Source organism: Cygnus atratus, chromosome 20 (assembly GCF_013377495.2).
Source record: "Cygnus atratus isolate AKBS03 ecotype Queensland, Australia chromosome 20, CAtr_DNAZoo_HiC_assembly, whole genome shotgun sequence".
Lineage (NCBI taxonomy): Eukaryota > Metazoa > Chordata > Aves > Anseriformes > Anatidae > Cygnus > Cygnus atratus.
Window position 1 is genome coordinate 7,743,349 of NC_066381.1, and position 23,852 is coordinate 7,767,200.

The window sequence follows — 23,852 nt, forward strand, 5'->3', positions numbered from 1 at the left end:
CAGAGAAGTCTTCTCTGCATTGCCAGTGGCTGAAAATAAAACTGTTCAGAGGATTGGCACTATCATTAGGTTGCACTTATTCTCTCACGTGATTATAATGTAGTTACAGATAACTTATGCTTAAGTCTGAATTCCATGATAAGATAACAATATAAACAGATCTGCTGTCATGCTGACTATAAAACAATACAGTGCCCTGTGTATTTTTGATAGCCACCACTCTAGCAGAGCAGTTTTTCAAAAGTAGTCCTGTCCAGTCAAAGAAGCCACTCTGACAGCAGAAACTTTTCTGTGTGTGCGCTTTGGGGAGACACAACTGGTTGTTTCAATTGTAAACAGCTATCATAAAATCCATAAAGAACATTTTTGGTTATGAAGAAGTAACTTTAATAGAAACAGACTGATTTAAAGCCATGCCAACTAGAAAAGTCAGAGTTGAAAAAAATCTGGCTCCAGGCAGGCCTTTTTCCCATGAACATATTTTCCCTTGAGCTAAGGCAACAGAAACCACAGTCCAGAATATGAATCCTCTTGAGTTCTTTGCTTTTTTTAGCTTTAGGTTTCTCTCCAAGTTTTCAGCTCACTTAGGAAAACAGCATAGGAGTTGTTTTTCCTTTGGAACGAAAAGAGATGTTTCCGCTCACTTCTCATGAACTGGCTTTGGATAACTTCATGTTTTGTAGTGCAATCATATGACAATGCCCAGAACTTTTCTGGGGGAATAAGGAGAAAAGCCGCTAAGCTTTGCTAAGCATAAAGTTTGCTAAATGAACTATCTTTTGAAATTTCCACGGTGCCCAGCAGCCTACTGGCGTTTCATCCTCTAATGCAATGTGAGGTTGGTTAGTATGTGATGCAGGTTTCCCGATACTGCTCAATCATCCCCCAATGTACACAGTCCAGCGGGCTGCTTTCTGCAAGTAATACCAGAGAAATAGCTTGGATCATGCCTCCTTATTACTTTCATTGCTACTGTGATGCACATCTGTGAAAACAGTGACCGATACGTAATTTCTACCAGCGGATGCAGTGCTTGAAAAGACAGATGCATGCCATTTCCCAGAGCTTTTGGACATGGGACTAGGACGTAAAATACTGTTCTGAAAAAACAGTTTAGATTTGAGGCCTTTATCTCAGATGGTAGATTGCTGTGAGATAACCATCAAATCATCTAACTTTGTTGTGCATTCAGGGAGTCAGCTGAAGTTCTTGTTGAATTTTGCTCAGAGCTTGTTTATACAGAGCAGCTAAGTGTGTTTACAGTGCATTATATGCTCTGCAATAGCTCATCTTGTGGGCACGCTTTGTGAAAAAACAGCTGTGGATCAGGTATTAGCAAAATGGTAGAAGATCAGGAATGATTTTGAGATGACACTGAATTTTTGAAGTAGCTGTATTTTCCAGTGGTTTAGACAAAGCACTGGGACTCAAGGTTCTTTAAACTTACTCAGAGTTCCTGGTTTTCTTAAGGTCAGTAGCTTTCTATACCTCTGCTTCCCCTTCTCTAATTTACACAATATGCAAAAATATTTGCCAATATGGCATGATGTGAAACTTGGTAAATTAATGTTGTCTACCACTAGGTTTCCACAGAAATTCATGTCGAGGGAATACGGTTGAGAGGGCTGTTCCTCTTCAGCGTTTTGTCTTCTATAGGCACTCTTTAAAATCAGACCCCTTTTTTTTTTTTTTGTTCTCATCCTATCTCTGCAGAAGATAATGTTCCATAAATGAAAAGCACTAGCACAATGCTTAAGGACTGTAGCTGGCACGCTGCCATCTAACATTTCTTATGCAAACACTGCATGCTTTACATTATCCAAGCTGCAGACTTGTATTTTGGTAAGGAAAGCCCAAAGGATTGCTAGGTCTGGATCTGCTCCAGCCATTGTAGTGTGGAGCTGAGTCATGCTGCTTCCTCTTTCTTTGCATAATCTACAAGTGAGTGAGTAGAATTTTCAAGATGTAAAAGGGGAAATCTGTCTGAAAGGCAAGGTGATTGACTTGCTCTGTAATCTCACTTGGCCAGGCAGGTATAAAATCAACATGACATTTTGAGTTGTGTGTGAACTTGTAAAGAGAAGCTTCAGTCAGTCAATCTGTGATGCAATCTGTGTTAAAGACCAAAGCCTTATTAAGCAGTCCTTTGCCTTAAACAATGACTCTCTCAAGTATAGCCGGGATTCCTAGGTCAGGACTAGTTCAGTCTCTATCAGACAACTACTTTGCACTGATTCTTCAGTGTGTATTTGATGTAGTTACTATATTTGTTCCCTCAGTTAAAGACAAGTAAAATCTGCACAAATATAGTCACAAACCGTACCCACATTTCAACCCCAGATAATGGAGGCCCATGTGAATCTCATGTAGAAAAGTCCTTTTGTTGTAGTGGGCATATCTAGGAGCATAAAGGGACATGCATGACCGTGTAGCATGCGGTTATTGTAGACGAGCAGATTGATGTGCAGCCAGCCTGTTTTGGACTATTTTAGTTTAGAGCACTGGGCTCTTCCTACTTGTGAATAGTACAGGTCAGACACCACACTTGCAGAGGTGTTTCCTGAGCTGGCGTGTAATTATCATAGCACCAGCACTACACCAAGTGAAGAGCTGATTTTGCAGGAGAAAAGTTTTACAGCCCACTTTCCGTTACCATTCCCACAGTACGCTTAATAAATGGAGCAGCCCGGCTCAGAACTAGGACTTGCACTGTACAGAGTTAATTTCTGGACTGCCACAATTATTTCTGGTGCTGGATGAAGGAAGAGTAGCAAGGGAGTGAGGTTTGAAAAAATGTAAGAGAAAAGTCACTTCGTTAATGATAGAAATGACAGTGTAAACTCTGTGCTTTTGGCACATTTTGATCATTTTATGTGTTGCAAGAACGGACCTTCTTGTGGCTATAAAAATGGAAGATTGATGGCTTTATCTTACAGTGGCATGGTACTAATTTGATTTTCACAGAAACTGCTGTAGTTCTGCAGATTTGCAGTGAAGGTAAAGTGAATATAGCTAAAATAGGAAAGGTAAATAATTCTAATTATTCTAATTAGAATGATAATTCTATTACAAACACAAAGACTAACTCAACTGGCAAATCTGCTACCATGATACGTCTAAAATAGTAGGCAGCTCCAGTGCTGGACATTTCTGTGGTTGCAGAAGGATCCAATTTATGAAGTATTTGACTGTACCGCAAACAAAAAAGGGACAGCTAAGTTTTGCCAAAAGTTCTGTCGTTCTTTCGGCATGTTTTAGACTTTGCTGCCAGCTGTGGTTTAAAGTTTAAATTGCTCTGGTAATACAAGAGCAAATGATCTGCGTGAAGGACATGAGTATTTGTTGAGCAGAGCAGAACTCCTTCCATCTTTAGGAGAACAAGTCTGAGTAAGTGATCTTACTGTGAGATGTGGGGCAAAGACAAGGTTCAGCTTAGCAAGAAGAGAGCTTCCACAAGTAAAAAGCAAGTCCTCAGTTACCTTAAAACACACAAATGCTTTGTCTTCCTTTCTTTTACTTTAGAATATGCAGGAAGGAATGATTCAGTAACAAAGTGAGGATAAAAATGTTTACATAAGGGCTGATTTGGGTGCTGTTCTTTGATGTGGCACTCCCGCATGCTTTCATGGTTGTTGCTCTGCCTGGTCTTGAGAACGCAGTGAAAAGAAAATGCTCTAGTCTCCAAAACCAGTTATTAGGTCACAAGTCATTGCAGTGGTTTTGGACTTGAAAGTCTGTTTTGTAGGGAGTTCGCTTCTGGTTGAGAAAGCCAGAACAGATGAGATTGGAGGAAAAAAAATCACACGACTTGATGAACAATTACATGAACAATTTTAATTGAGATTATATGGTTGCATCAAAAAAGTTCCTTTGAACGTTTTGTTAAAGTCCAGCCCAAGGATAGGCTGGACATGTTCCAGTTTGACTGAGGTCTCTTTGATTTGCAGTACTCAGCATTTTGCAGGTGATGTTCAGTGCCTTAGATATCATGCCCTTCCTTTACAGGCTCAATGGGCAGCTTCCTCTGCTCACATCCTGAAAACGCTGTCTTTGGTAAATGGAATTTTAAGGACTTTGAGAACTACAGTTTGAATTACTGTAATCTAAGCAAGCTTTTTTTTTTTTTTTTTCTGAACAGTCACAAAGAGCAGTTGTGCATAATCCCCTGCTCGTTTCAATTGTCTAGAGCAAAGGGTTTTGATCTGTGAGTTAAAATGCAATTTAGACCTTCTGGATCCAGTATGACAGTGTGCTTCTCGCTTTTACCTTCCTAACAAGGATACTAATATGGTGTTTTGAAACTGGATTTCTTTGTAAGCTCTTGTTCACAAGTAAATCTTGATTCATCCTAACAAAGTCTTGCTAATCATAGACATACCTCTTTTTTAGCCCACACCCACTGACTGCCAAATTTTAATGTTATCAGTTATATGGTTCACAGGTCAGACTGCCTTTCTGATTTCATTGCTTTTCTAGGGTAGGCTCGCAGATAACAGAGTGTAAGGAGATGTAATACAACACAGAAATACATTATCATTTAGCCCAGTCAGTAGTACTTACAGTTTTCCAGTTCGCAAAATACTACTGAGAAGGGTTTTATTTTGCTATGAAAATTCCAACTTTGAAAACAGAAACAAACTTGCCTTTAATGCACTCTTTGCTATAATCTTCTAGTACATTTGTTTTCTTTGCATGCAAACTACCAAGTGCCTCTGAAAGTCCAGTAAATTCACGGTCATTGATTCTGTGTCTGTGCCTAGTACAATAATAAAAGAAAAGAAGAATTGGTTATTTGAAAGTCCTAAGTATATGTCAGCTATGGGACTTTCATATAATACCCGTTATTTCGGTAAAGCCGTAGGTTCTCCAAAGATAGCAAAAATACTGTGAGCACAAACATCATCTATATGATAGATTTTAATTCAGTGATGGCAGCACTGGGGCTGGCAGCATAGAAAGGTGGCCTATCAGGAGTAGTTTTATTGCATTAGCTTTTCATGAGCAGTTAAAGTTCGTGAAATACAACGATTTTGATACATATCTGTAAGTAATTAATCTGAATAGATGCTCCTGAGCTAGCAAGCTCTCTCTCCTTGTGTATGGAAAACATTAGCATCTAATTGATCTAATATGAAGAGTTAGTTAAGCTCCCATTAACGCTGGGCACATCTGCCAATGCTCTGGCTGTCTTCCAGTCTGTAATGTTGCATGTAAACAGGAGATGTTTTTTAAGCTGTTTTCACTTTCTGAAAAGAACAAGTGAAAAGAAATCCAAAATTATTCTTTTTTTTTTCCTAATATCTGTTTTGGGTTAATGGAAAGATAAGCATCAGAAATTTTACTGCAGCTTCTGAACCTTTTGTGCACATTTGTACTGGACAGAAAGTAAAACTGACCATTTGTATCTTTAATATGACAGAAAATATTTGGCCTGTGTTTGCACTGCAAAGAAAATAATAGCTGGGATTTGTGTAAACTAGAAAATTTTCCACTCACAGTACAAAGACTTACTGCAAGTAATGTTAGATCTATTTCTGAGTTTCCATGGAAATTGCATTGCATACACTTTTTATTATTATTATTTCACTTAAGTCCAAAAGGGCTCTAGTTAGACAATGCTCTGGAGAGAGGACATTTTCCCATGCAGATTCACAGGCTAACTGCAAGTTTTGAGACAGCAGAGAAGCTATTTTTTGTTATTTTTTAATATAATTATTCTTTGTAGGTGGTCTTTTTTTTTTTTTCCATACAAGGTAAATAGGCTTATACTGTACTTCCTCACATTTAACTTGCAACAAACTTCCTTCCCCAAGCTCTCCATGTCAGAGACGTGTCTGTAAGGTCATGGGAAAAATATATCCTTAAATAAATAGTGAATGTATCTGACTGTGACAATAAGAAAGATATAAAAACAGTTGGACCCTTCGGAGAATGAAATACATAATTGAAAACCTTTGGATTAGAATTCAAAAGCATGCATATAGACAGTTAAGGAGTAGGTCCAATTGATCCAGTTTGGTTTTGCTGTACTTAGGTTGTTCTTTGATGGTTTTATGGATTTGAATGCAACATGCTGAGTGCATGTGAGCTGAATATGTGAGCTGTGTAGTGAGAGTACGTACTGCAATTATGAAAGCTTGCCTGAAAACTGAGGGCACCAGGAGAAGTTCAACAACAAAATCCTGGCCGCTAAGCCTGGTGGGAAAACCATCAGTGATTTCATACCAGTTTCTGACTCACTCATATGCAGACCTCTGGCATCTTGCTGAATGTATCTGAGATTTTTCTTTTAAATGCATTTATTTTACTTACATGTTTCTAATCAGAAAGTTTATATTATTTCCTGATGTTTCTTCTTTCCCGGTTCTTGTACGTTGTGCTTTGGGACCAGTGTTTAATAGCTTTTATTCTGCTACAGTAATTGTGGTAATTAGTTGCATTTTGTTTTCCTATGTTCCTCCTGGTATTATACTTTGGCATTTTATTTTATTGCTAATTCTAAAGCACTGAGTTATGTGCTGATTGCAATTGCTGCGGTGCAATTTTTCTAGTAGTGCTGCGTATTTCATTAGTGAGTGACGGGATTCCCTTGTTCTTATCTATCTCAGCCATGCCATAAAGTTCTTCATTTTTTTGCAGAGTTTTCTCTAATTAAGAATGACGTCAGGGGGAACAGAAAACCTTAGATGAAAATTGGTTGCACATTCAGTGTGTGTTACATTGAAATCAATCTGCATTTTCTGAATGAAGCATACCCATAATCATCCTGAATACAAATGCTTTTTACTGATATTTTAGGTCATCAGAACACTTTATGCAAAGGCTTATATCGAAATCTGCTTTCAGGCTTCTGCTATTGTAAGTGTTGCTCTGTGCAATAATTTAAGAGGAAATTCTTCTGGGGATTGAAATTCTGAAATTGAATTCTGGAAATTCTTCTGTCTGCCCTCTAGGAAAGCTGCTTTCTGAAACAAAGGCTTGTATTGCAGTAAGTAGGTTTAGCTATTTTGATGTAAGTAAGCCATTTTCCTCAATAAGGAAATTTGCCCTTTTTGCTTCCCGGAGGCTTCTGTGAATCAGGTCCTTTCTCAGCGTAGTTCTAGCACAAATAACTTTCTTGCTGTACAAAAAGGGGGAAGGGTCTGTGGTGAAAGGGGAAATGGTCTTTTCAATGCTAAAGGGACGTGTCCCCCAGCTTACCTCTGTAGAGCAATGAGCAGTAGTCCATCTCCAAGGGCTATGAATAAATGCTGGGGGAAGTGAAGAAGTACTGATTAGGTATGTGTCCTTACAGAAATCTAATCAAAATACACTGAGATCAAAAACTTTCGAGATTTATACGTTTAACGCTCCAGATTATTTTAGCAGAATAGACTTCAATACTTACCCTAAAACATGAAATATGAGAATAGGGATCCCAGTCATCCCACTAAACTGATGCAATCTTGATTCGACTCAAAAACCATCAGCACTGGTACATTGATAGTAAGAAAATAAAATAAATTAGGCTGTGTATAATGACAGTGTTTCAGAAGTCTGGCAAAACTGGCTAGGGCTGAAGACAGGGAAATGCACTAGGACAGGATAATCCACTAGAAATCATTTTTTTTTTCTCACATATTTTGTACCCTCAGAAATGCCTTTTACTATTCTCTCATTCATGGCTTTTAGAAGTGCTCCACATATGTTAAAGACAGGCATCTTCTTTGGAGCAAAGATAACGTCAGCGACCCATTCTGCATTTGCTGGTGGTTCACATCCTGAGCTGATGTCTCCTGCTAGCACAGATGTGCCGACTGGAGCGATTTTGTAACTAGACCACTTGTGTCCATGCAGAAAGAAGTGTCTTTGGGTGTTCTGGTTTCCCGTATAAAATGTAAGGTTTTCAGAGTTAAATATTTGGAGTGGACTTTCTTTATGATGCTAGTAAACTACCAATTTAGAAAGATACAATCATAAGATTATTTTTTTAACAGTTATGCCCAAGTGTTGCCTTTTAAGCATGACAAAGTATAACAACCTAATTATTTTGCCAGTGGAACAATGCAGCGTGTTCTGCTAACAGACACTCTGGGGGACTAATGGAGAATGACAGGCGTTTCCTCCCTGCCTCTGGAAGGTTCACTGCTTTGGTAATCCATACTGCGATGCCCAGCAGCATCTCTGCTAGTCGCTCATTTTAACCTAGAGCTGCAAATGCCTTGCTGATAATTATAGGCAGGCTGGGGTCTTTTATCAGAGAAGAGAAAATGGTTAACTCTTTTCCTTAAAGAGTAGCAGTTACACCAAGTAGTCACAGTAAGTTAATTAAAGGGAGGAACAAGCAAAAAATTCTAGCACGGATTGAACTTAAGCTTTTGAATCTCTGCATTCCACCCAGCTTACTCAGGGAAAATGTATTCTGATTTATACTGGGAACACTCTTAAAAGCCTTCTTACAATAATGGACTGGGCGTTAACGCCTTGTTCACAAGAATTGTGTGGTTTCTTTCTGTGTTCTTATAATCTTAATTTAATTGTAGCTAAAGTACAAAACACTGAGTGCCTCAGTTAAACCAGGGCTGTGAGATCTGAGGCTATGACATGGTTTGGAAACATGCAGTTGCATTTGCAATGGACATGCATTTTCTGACTGTAAGATAGTTACTGTGCAGGAAAACAGAGGAAGGGGATTTGCAGCCTCTCTTGGTCAAACCTCCCCTTTGGGATTCAGTCTAGCGAAGGGCAATTCCCTCAATTCCTGATTTTCCTAAAGGCCAGTACCCTGGGTGTACTAAGTAGCACTTGCAGCTAGTGTGTGTGTGTGTTCACACTTTAATTGGAGGTAGTTGCAGTAACTTCCCTGGAATTGCCTCAGTCTCTGGGAGACAAGAAGTTTCAGCGTGTCCAAGGGCCTTATGACATTAAAAACAGTTGTTTTATTCCCATTCCCTTCATCTAACTTGGCTAGTTCAGACAGTTACTAGAAAAATTATGGAATAATCAATATTTGAGCCTTGGGAGCGAGGCCTTTATTAGGCTGGTTAAGCACAGAATGTTTCCGATTACAAGGCGTAGTGTCAAAGGCTGTTGGGCCACTTTAAATGCCACGATATGCTGTCTTGCTGAATGCCAGCAGTATAATCCTCATTTCTTCACTTCAGTTTCAAAATTCCCATTGAAGTCAGAGGGCATCTCCTACGCTGGCAGCTGGTAAAAGAACTTGGGAAGTAGTACGTACAGTGCCTGAGGGATGGGTGGGAAGCATCCCCTTCTATGACAGGCTCAAAGGGTTGAGTTGATGTGCTGCAGAAGGGCATCCTCAATATAGGGGGCTTAGGGCCAGGATCGTGGCATGAAGGAAATTCCTGAGAATTTGCACCTCCCTTAAAAATTTCAGGGCATTCAGTGGGACCTTTCTTTTTTTTTCTTTTCTTTTTTTTTTTTTTTTTTACTTAAAGAGATGGAGTCAGGACAGAAAAAAAGATTTTCTTTGTGGATGTCGCTTCTGGGTAATAAAACGAGATCGGTATTCCTATGAAAAATAAAAGACTTTAATCAAGATGAAAGTAAACAATGCTTAGACAGCAGACACTGTAAAAACTCAGTGGAATTTTTGTGAGGATGCTTCTGTTTGTGTAGACTTACAAATTCTGTTTTTTATACAACATTTGTTTTGGGTCTCCATCAACTCAGTTCTTCTGCATAGGTGGTAGAATGGGAGCCGTAGAAACTTGGACTTGTTTCTCTCTTTCCTGAGGGCAATCTTCTGGTCCATCAGAATCAGTAGGAGTTGGCCATTGACTTCAGTAGGACCAGAAATTGGCACTGAAACAGTCAACAAAAGAAGACAAAGACGTTTTTAAAAAAATGTTAGTATGGGGAAAGTTGGAAAAGCAATTGTACAATGGATGTTGTGTAAAATATGGTTTCTCTTAATGACCTTCCAGTTCAGATTGGCTCTGTTTACATACAAATCAAAAGCTGGTTTGTCTAACTGCCAACACAGCAAAACTCAGACTGGGATCTGAATATCCAGCTGTGTCTTTTGCCTCTGACATCCTCCCAGTAATAAAAGTTGTGTGTCTGGGATTTGGCTAGGATTGCAGATGATGTGTGAGCCAGAATTGAATTCAGCCTGCTCTTCCATTGCAAGACAATAGAAATTAAAACTTGTTTGTGTCAATAAAATAAGCATATACAACTCATAACCCCTCAGGGGCCAGATATGATGAATAAAGATGCTCTTTTTCCATCACCACATTCCTAACCCTGACCAATGTTAGTAATGACTCAATGAGAACTCAGAATTTTGCCTTCCTCATTTCAAAGTTGGAGCAGAAACTTGTATGGTGTTTACTTGTGAAAATGCAGCAGCCAGAGAACAGACATAATTGCGACAACCTTTGCAGAGCTGTTTAATCCAGGTTCTCTGTCCTTTACTTTCAAACTACCTGAAGGGTACTGCATAGCTGCAGTGCACCATGTGAAGCGCTGTCTGTGCTCTGCAAGCCGTTCTCGTAACAGCTTCCCTGCAGCCTGACAAAGTGAGAGAGACAGTACCTTCACAGGTGGAAAGGCACTGCTAGCATGCCTGTTAGCTACCACTTGCCAGGCTTTTCTCCAGCGGTATGCTAGTAAATGAGGCTGTCTTCTTGCTTTCTAAAGCAGAGGCTCCCAAACTTTGCCTTACAGAGATTCCTATTTGGAAGCTCGTCAGGAACTCAGCTGCTGCGCCTTTTGTGGAACAGATGCCAGTGGAGCGTGTGGTGATGGAGGGGTTTCAGGTCCTGGGGTATCGTGTGCTGTCTGGATGTTGGCGAAGCTATCTCACTTCGTAAAGGAGCAAGGCGTGATGAAACTGTACTTACTGCAGCGTTTCCTTGCTCAGAATGATGATGAAAGCCCTGGCTGCAGTACAGAGCTCTGTTAGCAATTTCACTTGCAGGTTGCACTTTGCCACCTCGTTGTAAAAGACTGCTTGTAAAGCTATTTAGCAGTTAAGCATAGCATTTTTATCTCTGTTCTTTCTTTAATAAAAGCCAGTTTGACAGGCGATTGAAAGCTCCAGTTGACCATTTCAGTGTGAAGTAGTAAAGGTGTTCGCAGCAGTCTAGAATCTGAGGCTCCCCAAACACTGCTGGCTGACTGCTGCTTTGCGGCAGCGTGATCCAGAGCTGCCTTTTGAAGCATCCTACCAGAGAATTCCCATCTGTATTTTCTTGGCTGAGTTTGTTGCGATATGCCCAGTTATTTTTGCATTCTGTGTCCATTCTGAAGTTCCCCCAGGCATCTCTTTAAATGAAGCATTGCATCACTGAGGAAGTGAAGCCATTAAAAGTGAATGCTTTCGCCAAACACTTGGAGCAAATTCAGTCAGCTCTCATCTACCAGAATGGACTTGTAAGTTGACAGTGCAGAATTTGGGAAGGACAATAGTCCTTTCTTGAGTGGTTTGATGGAGCAGCTTTTGAAAAAGCTCAGCTGTGCTGTTATTGTTTTGCCACATCATGAATGAAGGTTTTATCTTTGCATAAAGAGAATGTAGATGGGTTACCAAGCAGTGCTTAGAGCATGGAGTTTCACACTACAAAATCCTTTTGAAGGAAGAGAAATTTTAAGTTGCGTGCGTCTCACTTTCACCCTCTAATAACCCTAACTTTTTGCAGAGCTGTGGGGATGGAACAGTTACTGTTTATATGCTATTTTAATAGTGTCAAATGCTGTGTGAGTGTTAAAGCTCATTATTAGAGTTTTCCTTTCTAGCCAAAGGGTTAATTTCTTTTGCCAAAGAAGGAGATCAGATTTAGGTTTGGAATGGGAGGAGGGAGACAGAGGATTTTGTTCTGCAGGAAACTAGGTCAGCAGGTTTTTATTATCGTGCTCTACAGCCCAATGTGGTTTGCATTTAGGAATGAACTCAGTTGACATTGTGTATGGTTGATTTCCTCTTCCCAGAAAGCAGGCCTCAGACATCTCTCCATACATTATAGCTTTCCCAAATTGAAATCAAGAGAATATTTAGCCATAGGAACTCAAGCAATTGTGAGTTTCTTAGATTCATTTTTAGAGCTGTCAGGAGTGCCTCAGGAGCACAGAATGAAGTCCAAGATATTTTAGAGAGGAAGAACAATAGGGCTGGAATCTTTTCAGTTACTGAGGCACTTCAGAATCACAGAGGTCTCCATTATTTTTAGACCCTATCCACTGATGATTGTTCTTCTAGTCTGTACCATTGTCTGGTTTTTGTTTGGACGGGGCTAGATTCCAATCTTTGTCCTGCTGAAGTAAATTTGGAGTAAAGCCCTTGTATTCTTTGAAGCTACTGCAGTGTGTGGCTGAGATCACAGTGTGACAGATAACAGATAGGGAATTTTCAATTATAACTTTCAGATCATGACTGATAAAAGATTTAAATCATCCAGAATCTTTTTCAGATCTCACAGCTTTCTTTACCATATACCTTGGAGAGTATTCTCTTTCTGGGTAGCTGAGAATAGATTTCAACGTTCTTTACTTCTGCTTATTGAAGACCAAATTGTAGCAGACATCATGCATGTTGGAGAACTCAGGCAGCCTCTCTCTGCAAATTAATTTGACTTTACTGAATAATCAAAATCCAAGTGCTTATAACTTCAAAAGTTGTACTTCGTCCTGGTCATAGGGCTCAGGTAAGATGGAGCTTAGAAAGGCTATTTGTAAAGTCTACAAAAATTTCTGAATAATAGGATTTAAGGCTGAGCATCGATTTCCAGTTTTATATTCATGTTGTTTTATGGACTTTAATGTGATTGAAAGGCTTTTCAGCGTAATAAAAACATCTAATTCTGTCCTGTTCTAGTCTTTATTCAGTTCTGGCATTGAGAAGTCCAGACATTTTTGCAAACCAAGTTTGGCTTTTAAAGCTGAACAAGGAAAATACAGGCAATACTGAGAAGAACAGACAGCAGTAGATTGCCAGCAGTTCCTGGAAATAATGGAGTTTCACAACCATTCCCTGCAGAGTGGGCATTTAGGGAGGAAAAATATCCTTGTGGCTTACATGGACAGAATAATGAAAATGCAAAGTCTGTTGAGAAAGTTTATTATGGTAAAATTTCAAGTGCCATTCTTGGGTTTAAACTGAAGAGCAGAATATCCAATGCCTCAAAATAATGACTGCATGGAAATAATACAGGTCAGAAAATTGCATACTGTCTCCCCTGAGCATGCTTTTAATGTTGTGCTAGGCTGGATGTTTTAGTTGTCCAATGCCTTTGAATCTTTAAACACTTCTGGCTGCAATAAATACTCTCGTACAATCGTCTTTTGAAATGTGCAATGTTAAATGGGGGTGAAGAAAGTTCTGTAATACCATTGTGCTCTTACACTGTCGGCATCTGGGACTGAGAGCCAAGAAAATGACAGCGCACGTCAGACTTAGAGGCGTACAGAGGACTTGTAGCAGGCAGACACGTACTCACAATAAAGATCTGAGCTGACACAGCATTTTGAATAGTGCCTTCTCCATAATGAAGACAGAAAGAGCTGTAGGAGAATCTCCATAGCTTCATCCAGGGATGAAGAATTCCTTCATTCAACTTTGTAGCGACTCAGAAAATGTCACTAGGTTGCTGGAAGGCTTGGATTGTATTTCTTACTCTCTGAATTGAACTAAGTTGAATTAAACTCCTAGCTCAAGAAATGAGAGTTAGAAGTGACTTCCTGGACTGTTTATCTTGAATCCACTCCTGCACAGTCAGTGGTCTTCATCCTGCTGAGAACAGACTCTTAAAGCAATAGGCTGTGCAGCACCTGTGAACTTTTTCAGTACATCTTCCTCTGCGCAGTGAAATAAGAGTTACGCACTTTTTTTTTCTTGCCTCACTTTGCACAGATATGATTGGTTATGGAAATGGGAAAGTACTACAGCCTTCAGGCTCAGAAGTAAAGAAAAATATTGAGTCTAGAACAGGAACATGGAGCTTATCAAAGAAAAACACTAACGCTTTTCAGATTGCGAGATTTATTTTGTTTCCTACAGGAGGAGGATGGGTTGTTGGTAGGAGTTTCTCAGATTAGGTCACTGTAAATCTTAGAGGAGGTAGGACTTAAGTTAATATCAGGCTCCTGAGCCACAGGAGTGGCTCAATCTGAGCAGAACAATTCCAGTGGGACTTCTGTGCAAGGGCTAGATCCCTGGCATCCGGGCACTTTCCCTTCTTGTTGCCTTCCACAGAGAAACAAAATGTATTCCGTTTCCCACCTGTGAACTATTCCTGGAGCTCCTTCTCCTGTGGAAACTCTCCAGAACGTATGTTACGTCTCTTGAGGCTGTCAGTCACATGAAGCTTTTGGGATGTGACTCACACTAAAGATGGCTGGTCATTCTTGCTGTGAGTAACAAGCATAAAATCCTCCATATTTACAAAGGCTTTTTGTCCCCCCACTGAAAACGTCACAAATCATTAGCATACTGGAGCTATCACTGAAAATACAATAGCTTCTGGGTTGAAACATCAGCTGTTAATAGCACTCAGTAATACCAGGCGTATGAAAAATGTCTGCTGCTGTATATAAGCGCTCTTTCAAATTAATAAACTATAAAGTTTTGAGACAGAAAATGGGGTTGGTAATGCAGAAGAGCAGAGCATCTATGTCAGCAAATGAACAGATGCTTGCAGAAGACTGCAGGATAAACAGATGCCGAGTAATGCTGGTGCACAAAATAAGCTGTTTGTGCCCATTTGGGAGCTCTGCTGCAGAAAGGATGCAGCCTGCAAATTTAAGTGGGTTATGATGTTCTCTCCTATGGCTGGGGTTAGAGGCTAGTCCAGTTAACTGCAGAGTAGGTGCTCTGTGGAACAAACATGGGGGCACTGAACTAAAATTGTATTTTAGTGAGCAGTGGCTTCATACATGTGTTTTTTTGTTGTTGTTCTTCAATGTAATACTATCTTTCCCAATTAAACTAACTATTAGAATATGATCTCTGAGCTATGAGGACAAACCTTGTTTATCCCTTTTGTGGGATAAAATATATTTAGTCTTGCATTATTTGTAGTTATTATTCCTTCTTAGTGTTTTAACCAGTAATTAACCACGTCCTTTGATAGTTGTTTACAGCTGGGAACAGGCTAAGAAGAATGGTGCTCTTTGTTCTGCAGTAAGGAGGGAACCATGCCAGGTAGCTATCCTGTATCTGTTTCCCAAGCCCAGGTAGCCATCTCCTGGGGCGATCCCTGTACCAGGACAGAGGGAGTAGCACTCTTAAACATGGCTGCTCACTGCTGAGCTTTTCTGAGAAGGAAAGGTGGCTGGTTGATTGCTTTCAACGAAAACTTATTGCAAGCAAAAGGTGCCAGACTGAAAGTACTGGTGAACTGTAGATATAGGTCCCAGGCAGCGTTACTCCCCAGGGTGTAGCTCTTATACAATGGTGCATGTTGGTATATTCTGTTGTTGCTTCAAATTGATTGCTTGTATCTGCAAGATTACTGTCCAATGTGATGCAACTTTCGGCCTCTTTCCTTGGATGCCACTAAGAGGATTAGTTAGAACAGGGCTAAAAATGTATTGTAGTTAAGGGAGATATATCCTTTCCCGTGCTGTGTCATCTCTTATTCCACCCTAATCCTTTGTGCATTATGCTCAAAGTGGTATTGCAGAGCGGAGCTGAAGCTCTGCAGACCCTCTGTGCAGAGTCCTCATACAGCTTCTGCTCTGTTTAGTGCTCTCTGTATCTACAAGGAGGTAGGGAAGGACTTCTTGTCTCCATTGTCATATATCCTTATTCCAGGACGGATATGCTCTTGCAAGAGCAATCTGGAGCCATGCTCTGCCAGCACAGGATGTCGATACCCCCTTCTACACTGGCTCATTCTGTTGATACTGTTCCCTTCACAGTATCCTTGCTGGGGCCTTCACCCAGCTCACAAGTGATGTCTGGCTCCGCAGCAGTTACTATACCCAAGTGATCTCCAGCCAGTCTGGGCAGTTGGTCTTTCCCACTGACCTGTATTAGCTACAAATGTCTCCGGAGGTTTCCCAGTTCCACCATTCTGCTTTTGCTGTTTACAGCTACAGTAACTAACTCCTGACATTTATATCTAGCTTGTGCTTTGATTGCTGCAGCTCGGTGCCTGTTTACACATGGGGCCTTCTGATAAGGCAGGCATTTGACCTTTCTATTCTTAACCCATTAACATTTAGAAGAGCTGCTCTCCTCACCTCTAGAGCCTGTGCTCCTCCCCCTAATATCCCCGTTCCTGCCAGATAAGATTACGCTTGGGTTATATATTGATCTAACAGCAGAGTGCCAAATGCAGCCCACACCAGTTCAAGGGCAAATACTGAATCCATATGAGTGAGTTCACGTGCTTTGGTTCAGTAGTGGAAAGGTAATGGCCAATGGCTCTTTTTGCCCTCTCAGCAGAACCTGCAGGCAGATCTGCAGGCAGATGCAGGGGTATCAGTTCTTTATCACACCAGGCAAATGAACTTGATGGCTGCAGGAGGTACCTGTCCGATCTGCTGATGCTGCATCTTTAAGCTGTTTTCATCTGTACCCACAACTACTTAAACAGATGAAGGGGTTGAAGTAGTTATTACACACTCATTTGCTTGAGGCAGTGTGTTCAGTAACCTGAACACGGAAATGAGAGCCAAGATTCCTTTATTTTAAGCCAAGCCTGGCTCAGTGGATGCTTTGCGGTGTCACTTAACAAATCTCTTCACCTGTGCATATGTATTTCTCAGTTTTCAAAAACCAAACCCAAAACCTGGGAACCTATCAGCAAACTAGTGAGTTACAAATAGCAAAAACTGTTCTGAGAAAGTGACTATATTGACAAATGTATATAACCGTTTACAGTCAAATACAAAGTCATTCATTCATCTGTTAAAAGTTAGTCATTAAAGTATCTCCAGGTGAAGCTCTTGGGCATGCTGACTGTGTGAAGTGACACTGAAAAGCTCCTAGGGAATAACTGCAGGTAGGCAGTTAAACGTCATCACCCAGGGCAAATCTGTAGCTAGGAATGTGAATGGGACTGTGTGAACAAGGGAGTGACAGGAGTCAGGAGATGTTATGGCCTCTTCACATATTGTTTGGGAGTCTCTTGTTCAGGTTCCTTATCTTGGTCTAGAGCCTATATTTAAAAAAAAAAAAAAGATGTTGACATTTGAAAAATAATTGGGAAACAGCCACCAGAATGATGACAGATGTGGAAAAGAGGCCCAATAATGGGATGTTTAATGTGCTTGAGTTGCCATGTTGGGCATTTCTCACGTAATTGTTGGAAATTGCCTGTAAGGCACCCACTTCGGTAATGTCAGGGGCAGTCGCTGGCCATCTGAGCAGCCTAATTGAGAGAGACAAGGCAGAGGACCTGAAATGCTCCCTGCCAGTCTTTTGCCTGGTTTCAGAGATTCTGATTTACAGTGGCTGTTTTTCTTTCTTCCCCCCTCTTCTTCAAATGTTCCATGAAGTAAATTTTTTATCAGTGTCTTGGAGCAAAAGAAAATTCCATATTTTTGTGATAAGAGATGTCTGGGCAAGCCTTCAACTTAAAATCCTTTTTGGCTTATCCCGTGAACTGTACTTGCTGAGATGTGAGTGTGTGATCCACTAGTTATGATTAAATACCAAAAGCGTGGACATAGGAAGCAATAAAGTATTATGGAGGGGAAGATTCGTCATTTTTGTGACTTTGTTTAAAGAAAGCCCAGATGTGGGAGTAGATATCTACTGAATCAATCATTTTCTAAGCCACAGATGACCAGAAAATTAATTAAAAAGAAAAAAGAGAGAGATTAGGAAAGTAAACCTACAGAACTTAATGTTTAAACATGTAGCCCAGATTAGTTTGGCCTTAAAACAATCTTCATTAACAGTAATGTATTTGGGGATGTTTAACCCTCAGGATTTAAATTCAGGAGATATTCTTCTTCAATGGCTACAGACAGACTGGAAGACAGGATTACTCCAGTTTGCTTCTGCTGCCCAGTGTGTCATGTGAGACGAGTCCCTAAGCAAAGCCCCAGTAAGGAGCAGGGTTTTTGCCATTGGCTGCAGCAGCGCTAGGTTTTCTGTCCTCTCCAAGTCACGTTATTGCCATACAGTGCCATGCATAATCTCTGCTATACCTCAAAAGGAGGACGAGGTGGCTGTTTAGACTTGGAGGTCTCTCAATGAAAGGTTTGGCAGAGCAGCACGTTTCCATTAGAACGGTCTCTGTTCATCTCTTATTTAGCAGAACAGGCGGGAAGGGAGAGAGGGACAGAGGGACTGTCCTCCCCGAGACGAGGACAGGTACGTGCATGGGGGTGTGCCCCAGAATGTTGCCACGTGGGGGTAAGTGACGAGGGTCCCCGAGCAGTACTGCTGTATGAGCACGGCCCCGCGCGGGTGAATTATCCCTGCCTCTCGGCTGGGCGGACAGGTAGGCGAGCTGCTCTGCACTGATGCAGCAAGACTGCTCGTCTTGCAAGAATTAATGATGCCATTAGCATGCAGATCTCTGAATCTCTCTTCATTTCTCTGAATCTGATTCATTCTCTCTGAATCTCTTCAGCTTTTTATGTATTCTTTGTAGTCTTGTGTGTCTAAAGCAAGACAGGCTCAGGGGATGTTCATTTAGATACACTTCTGCTAGCAACAGGTGACGAGAAATAAAATACTTAAGAGTACTTAGACTGGCAAAACAGTACCAGGGTCAAGGTACTTTCTAACAACTCAATAGAAACTCCATATAATTTTTTTTTCTGCCTGGCCCATTTACAGTCTTTGCCCTTGTCCCTAATCCATTTCAGAAGATGCTTTTCCATTCTGATTCAGAGGTTGCCCAGCAGGACATTTGCCGTAGTACACAAGGACAGCTGTGTTGACAGTCTCTCCTGCCTCGGGGCGTTACAGGCTCTCTGTAATCAGCTGAGATCTGTACATGCTTCAGTGCCTTAGCAGTGAACTGAAACAACCTTCATCTGTTTGGGATGACAAGGGAAATGACCATGTTTAGAAATTTTGTCATAATTTTGTGAAATCCTCTAAAGGATATATAAATTGTAAAGCCAAATAGAGGTCCAGGCATTTGCTATATCAAAATTCATCATGCAGCATGCAAAATGAGGGATAGTCTGGTGCTAGAAAATTGCATAAACAAAATTCAGATAATTTGAAGTTAACTTTTAAAAATGTGTTGAGTAATTTTTATGTAGCACCTTGTCCCCTAGAGCCCTATCCAGTGTTATGGCTTTACAGCAGAACGTATCTATTTTCTGAAATGTTTCTTTTTCTTCCTTTATGCTGTGTGACAGAAATACATAATGCAGCTCTTTCTATTTGAGGAGTCTTAGGAGTTACTTGTAATAACAGTAGACAGAAATGAGATTTCTAAACTGCTGGTGCGCCATTCAAAATGCAGTTTGCATAGCAATAGCAGTGACCAAATCCCTGTTGAATACTTGCCAAGAGTATCCATCGGAGTGTTTTATTCATGCTGTGTGACAGTGCAGTTAACTCAAGCCTTGATACTATTTATTTCAATTTATAAAACATCTCCATTGAGCATTCCCTGTAATTATTACAAAGACAAGCAGCACTGTTTAGGGCCGATGGCCAGGCGTACGATACCAATCCCTTGCAGAGCACTGTCCTGCTGGTTCTCCTAGGAGAACAAGGCAGGCTTAAAAGCCAAACAGAAGCAGGTTCTGCTGTCCAGGTTCTTGCAAAAAAGCCCTTTATCCAGCTCCCTTGAGATCACCTCGGGGAGCCATTATGTTTAGTGTCTCCAATGATCTCTACAGCTGCATTATTGTATATATAAGGACGGCCTTTTAAAGTTAGCAGGTTTAAACCCACTTTAACTTAACAGGTAAAACATGCACTTCGCGTTGTACCTTGTAACTAACAGGCCATCAGCGGAGATCCTGGGGTTGTGACACAGTGAAAGTAGGTGTTTATCACCTGACTGCTTTTTGTGGAAGCCCTAGGGAGCCTGCAGGTAATAAAGATGTACAGATCAGTGGCACGTAGTACACAGGAAATGTTGATAAGTTACTTGGTTGAATGCTTAGGTAGGCCCAAGATTGTAAACGTGAGACGCGGAAGTTTGATAAAGGCCTTTTAGTGGAGGAACCTACTTTAATTAGCTCTGCCATTTGTTGCAATGGTTTCCTTCTGCTTAGGATGCTTTAGTCAGCCCGATGGGGGTTAGTCTCACCCAGGTCAACCGCAGCGTTGCCAGCACAGCTCAGTAAACTGGTCACCGCCCTTGAGCATTGCCAGCCACAGGCCTGAGCGTTGCCAGCGTTTGTGTGGCAACATGAGAAGGGCTCACCCTTCTCTAGGGAACCAAGTGTTCCATCCAACCCAATGAAACGTCTCTCTGTAACAGTCCCAGTTCTGCCTGGTAAGAGTTTCCTTATTGTATGCTGTTAGACTGGAAGGGGTGAGCGAAGGAGAGCCCTAGCCATCATAAAAAAGGGGAAAAATAAAGTCTAATCGTATAAATCCCTGTCATTCATTTCCTCTTAGAAGATCTGTGCTGTGTAATTATATTGCCAAGGAGGCCTTTCTTCTTTTGAGTTCATGTGAAAAGCTAAATGGTTTTATTCCCTTTGGCCTTAGTTCAATCAGTATACATGAAATTAAGAAGTTTTTCTGTTCCAGTGTAAGCTTGAAATAGAAATTGGTGGGCGCGGTACTTCAGATTAGAGCAGACTAATAAAAAAAAAAAAAAAGTTCCTTAAAGGGACAGTTGCTAGGTTGGGAGTATGTTTAACATAACCCCACCACCAAATAGGAATTTTGTTTAAAAGAACCCAACCCACCACCAAAGAGTGCCAGCAATCCAGAATTCCCAACATAACACAGCTATGAATAGAACAAGATAGTCTGTGAGGAGGTAAGTAGTGCTGATAAATTGTTAGAAAACATATAGGTGTTTTCATTATTATGAATAAAACTGTATAAAAGATGCTTAGTATGTCAGAGTAGTGGGGTGGGATTTACTAGTTTGCTCATGGAGTATTGCTGTTGTTCTTGGGGGAGATACTAAAGCCAATTTTGAGCATTTGCACGATTTGTTCTGTAGGAAAAACGTGGCTGTTTTGCTGATGCAACACCAGCTTTTTTAAAAGAAGAAAACAGAACTTGTTGCAAATAGGAAGTGTATGTTTTTGTTTGCCACATACGTAATGCATATGAAATTTTGCAAATCTGTGATGGTGTTTTAAGATACATGACCTTAGTTTTATTGCACAACATATCAGGAACGTGAGAAATGATTGTTTGCTGGACATCTTTGAGTATTTTTCCTGCTGTAGCTTCTTTAATCAGATTTGATTAGAAGGAAGAAAAATATATTTTTTACTGCAGTGCAGGAAACTGAAATAGATTTTTAAAAGCTGAAATGGGGTTTGGATTTGGGCTGAAGATTTTGTTATCTGATCCTTCTGTACCAACTGAACCATTAAATGAAAACAGTTTGATTACAGTTCCATGCCAAGTCATGCCCCCCTTTAACAAGTCACATATTAACTATCTCATTCTGCCTGCCATGCTCCTTATGCAGTAGTTTCAATACTCTCTCATTTCAGTGTTGCAGTCAGGTTCTCTGCAATTAATATTTGTGTTGCAACCATTCAGCTGGTTACATAGCCTCCCCTCCATGCACATTTCTTGTATTTTTTGTCACTGTAAGCTTAACAAATCTTGGCTGAGTTATGTGCCATTTTCTCTTCTTTAATTGTTAATATTTAACTGAGTTTTGCTAAAAGTATTAAGTATTTAGTCTGTTTTCAGATGAATGTTTTCCTGTAAATCAGTTCTTAGGTCTTCTGAGCACTGAAATGTCTGGCAAATGATGCTTGAAAGGAGCAAAGCGTGCTCGTTTTGGAGTACAAAATGGCAGGAAATAGAAGGGGGCAATTCACAATTTAAGTTGGATGTATTCTTCATTAAGTCCATTCTAGTTCATGTCATTACACGGCATCAGCAAGATTAGACCTTCGTACTAGAAGGAAGGGTCACATCTGTAATAAATTATGGTCTCTCATTTAAACAGTAGCATTGTTATAAATATTTTCTTCCTGCATTTCTGTTTCACAAGCCAAAGATTCAGCATTTCTCTTATTCTCGTAAGTAGCCACATGAAGGGCTGCCAAGGCTGGTTTATCATTTGTCTTGGAGAAGATTCTATAATACTGCAAGATAAAACATTGGCAGGCGGAGGTTTGATCTGTGGGGAAGAGGGGTGAAGGGTTTGCAGAATTTGTGCCAATAGATTGAGGGTTGAATGGGAGTGCTACATGCAGAGCTCATCCATGAAAAGCAGCGAATTCAGCCAGCCATACCAGTAAGGGGCAGAGAAGTTTGTTGCAATGATCCTCATGCTGCAAAGATGAGACTGAGTCACCGACTCTCAGTATAAGATTCGAAGTTTTGCAGTGCTTTGATTTTTAGCCAGACCTAACAGATTTCCCTTCCTCAGTTTTTATGAACCAGTTATATTTAGATGTAGATATAACCGTGGATGAACATCTAGCTGTCAAAGGGAGTTCTTTATAGTGCTGATTCTGCAGAGTCCAGTCTTGCTATAATGAACTTGTCATCATAGCGAAGAAGAGAAATGCACACAACCTTCTACTGGGAACAAGATTTTATTGGAGAAATGCCCTAAAATACTGCATACAAGAGGTTATGTATACTACTCCTAACTAACAAGTACGTAAGAAAAAGTGGCCAAGAATATTGACAGAAGTAGTCATCCAGCGCTGTGTTCTCAGTGCAGTCCAGAGCACAGTTAGGTGATGCAGACAGAGGTCAACACTTTGACCACTGGCAGGTTTTGAAGGGTTCTTCTAAGCAGCTCCTATGATGTTGGTGGATAATTTGCAGCTGTCAACGTGTGGCCGTGAAGGAATTTTCTGTGCAATCCAAGTGCCCAGGAATACCTGAGGTTCTGCTGAGCACCTATGAGAGGCCTGTTGAAAAATGAATTATTTGCCCCAGGCAGGTGAGTGTATTCCTGGAGTGAGTGTGGGTGTTGCAGCTCTGGGCTGCGGCCGTGTGCTCCGGGACTCACATGCTCCATTCCAGACTCTGCTCTCTTGCCTCAGGCTCTCAAGGGAGAGCTACCTGAGCTCTTTATTCGTTCATTATAAAATGTGGAGGTTATTACGTGCTTACTTCCCCATGCCAGACTTCTAGGGGGGTTAGTTAATGAGTTCTTACTGTGCGGAAAGAAATGCTGCTGAAGTGGTAAAGTGTCAGTGCTCCTGTTCATGCAGTGGTGGCGTGGCTGCAGGCTGGTCATCTGCAGCCTTTTGGTACGGGATTGTGCTGTAAGATTCTAACAGCCATTTTAAAGGCGTTTGTAGAGCACAGCGTCCCTGCCTCCCAGGTACTCCCTGTGCCCCCCGGTATGTGCAGCGCTGCAGAGGCCAGGGCTCGGAGGCTGCAGGATCACAGTTGGGCACCGGTAGTTTCATGCCCCTCCCTGTGCGACCCAGGTACGTGCAATTCGCAGCATGCGGTGCTCGACGAGGGTATTAAGTTCCCAGCTCCAGTTCATTATCCTCGCTCATCTGCTGCTCATTAAGAAAAAAAGATCCTGTTCTTTCTCTAAAGCTTATTGATTTCCTTACCACCCTCCTCCCCTCGCTGAGTGTCTTCATCGCGCTCAGCATCCAGCGGTGTTGGCAGAGGGAAGCTCCCCTCCCACTGCGCCGCTTCCTTTCTCCTGGGCCCTTCGCAGGCAGCAGCTGGAGCGTGCAGCCCCTGCTCGCAAGAGTTAATCGTTTCAAGCCTTTGGCAATCTTGGCCTGGTCCTAGAAATCCTGCTGGCTGCAGAAGGCTGCCAGGAGCCTCCCATCATGTGAGCAGTGTAAAC

General features: G+C 41.1%; 1 protein-coding gene across 3 annotated transcripts in view; it reads left to right on the forward strand.

Moving 5' to 3' along the window:
• Nucleotides 1-23,852, forward strand: part of PIGL (phosphatidylinositol glycan anchor biosynthesis class L) — a 65,462-nt gene that overhangs the window by 6,799 nt on the left and 34,811 nt on the right. The gene's annotated exons all lie outside the window — the stretch shown is intronic.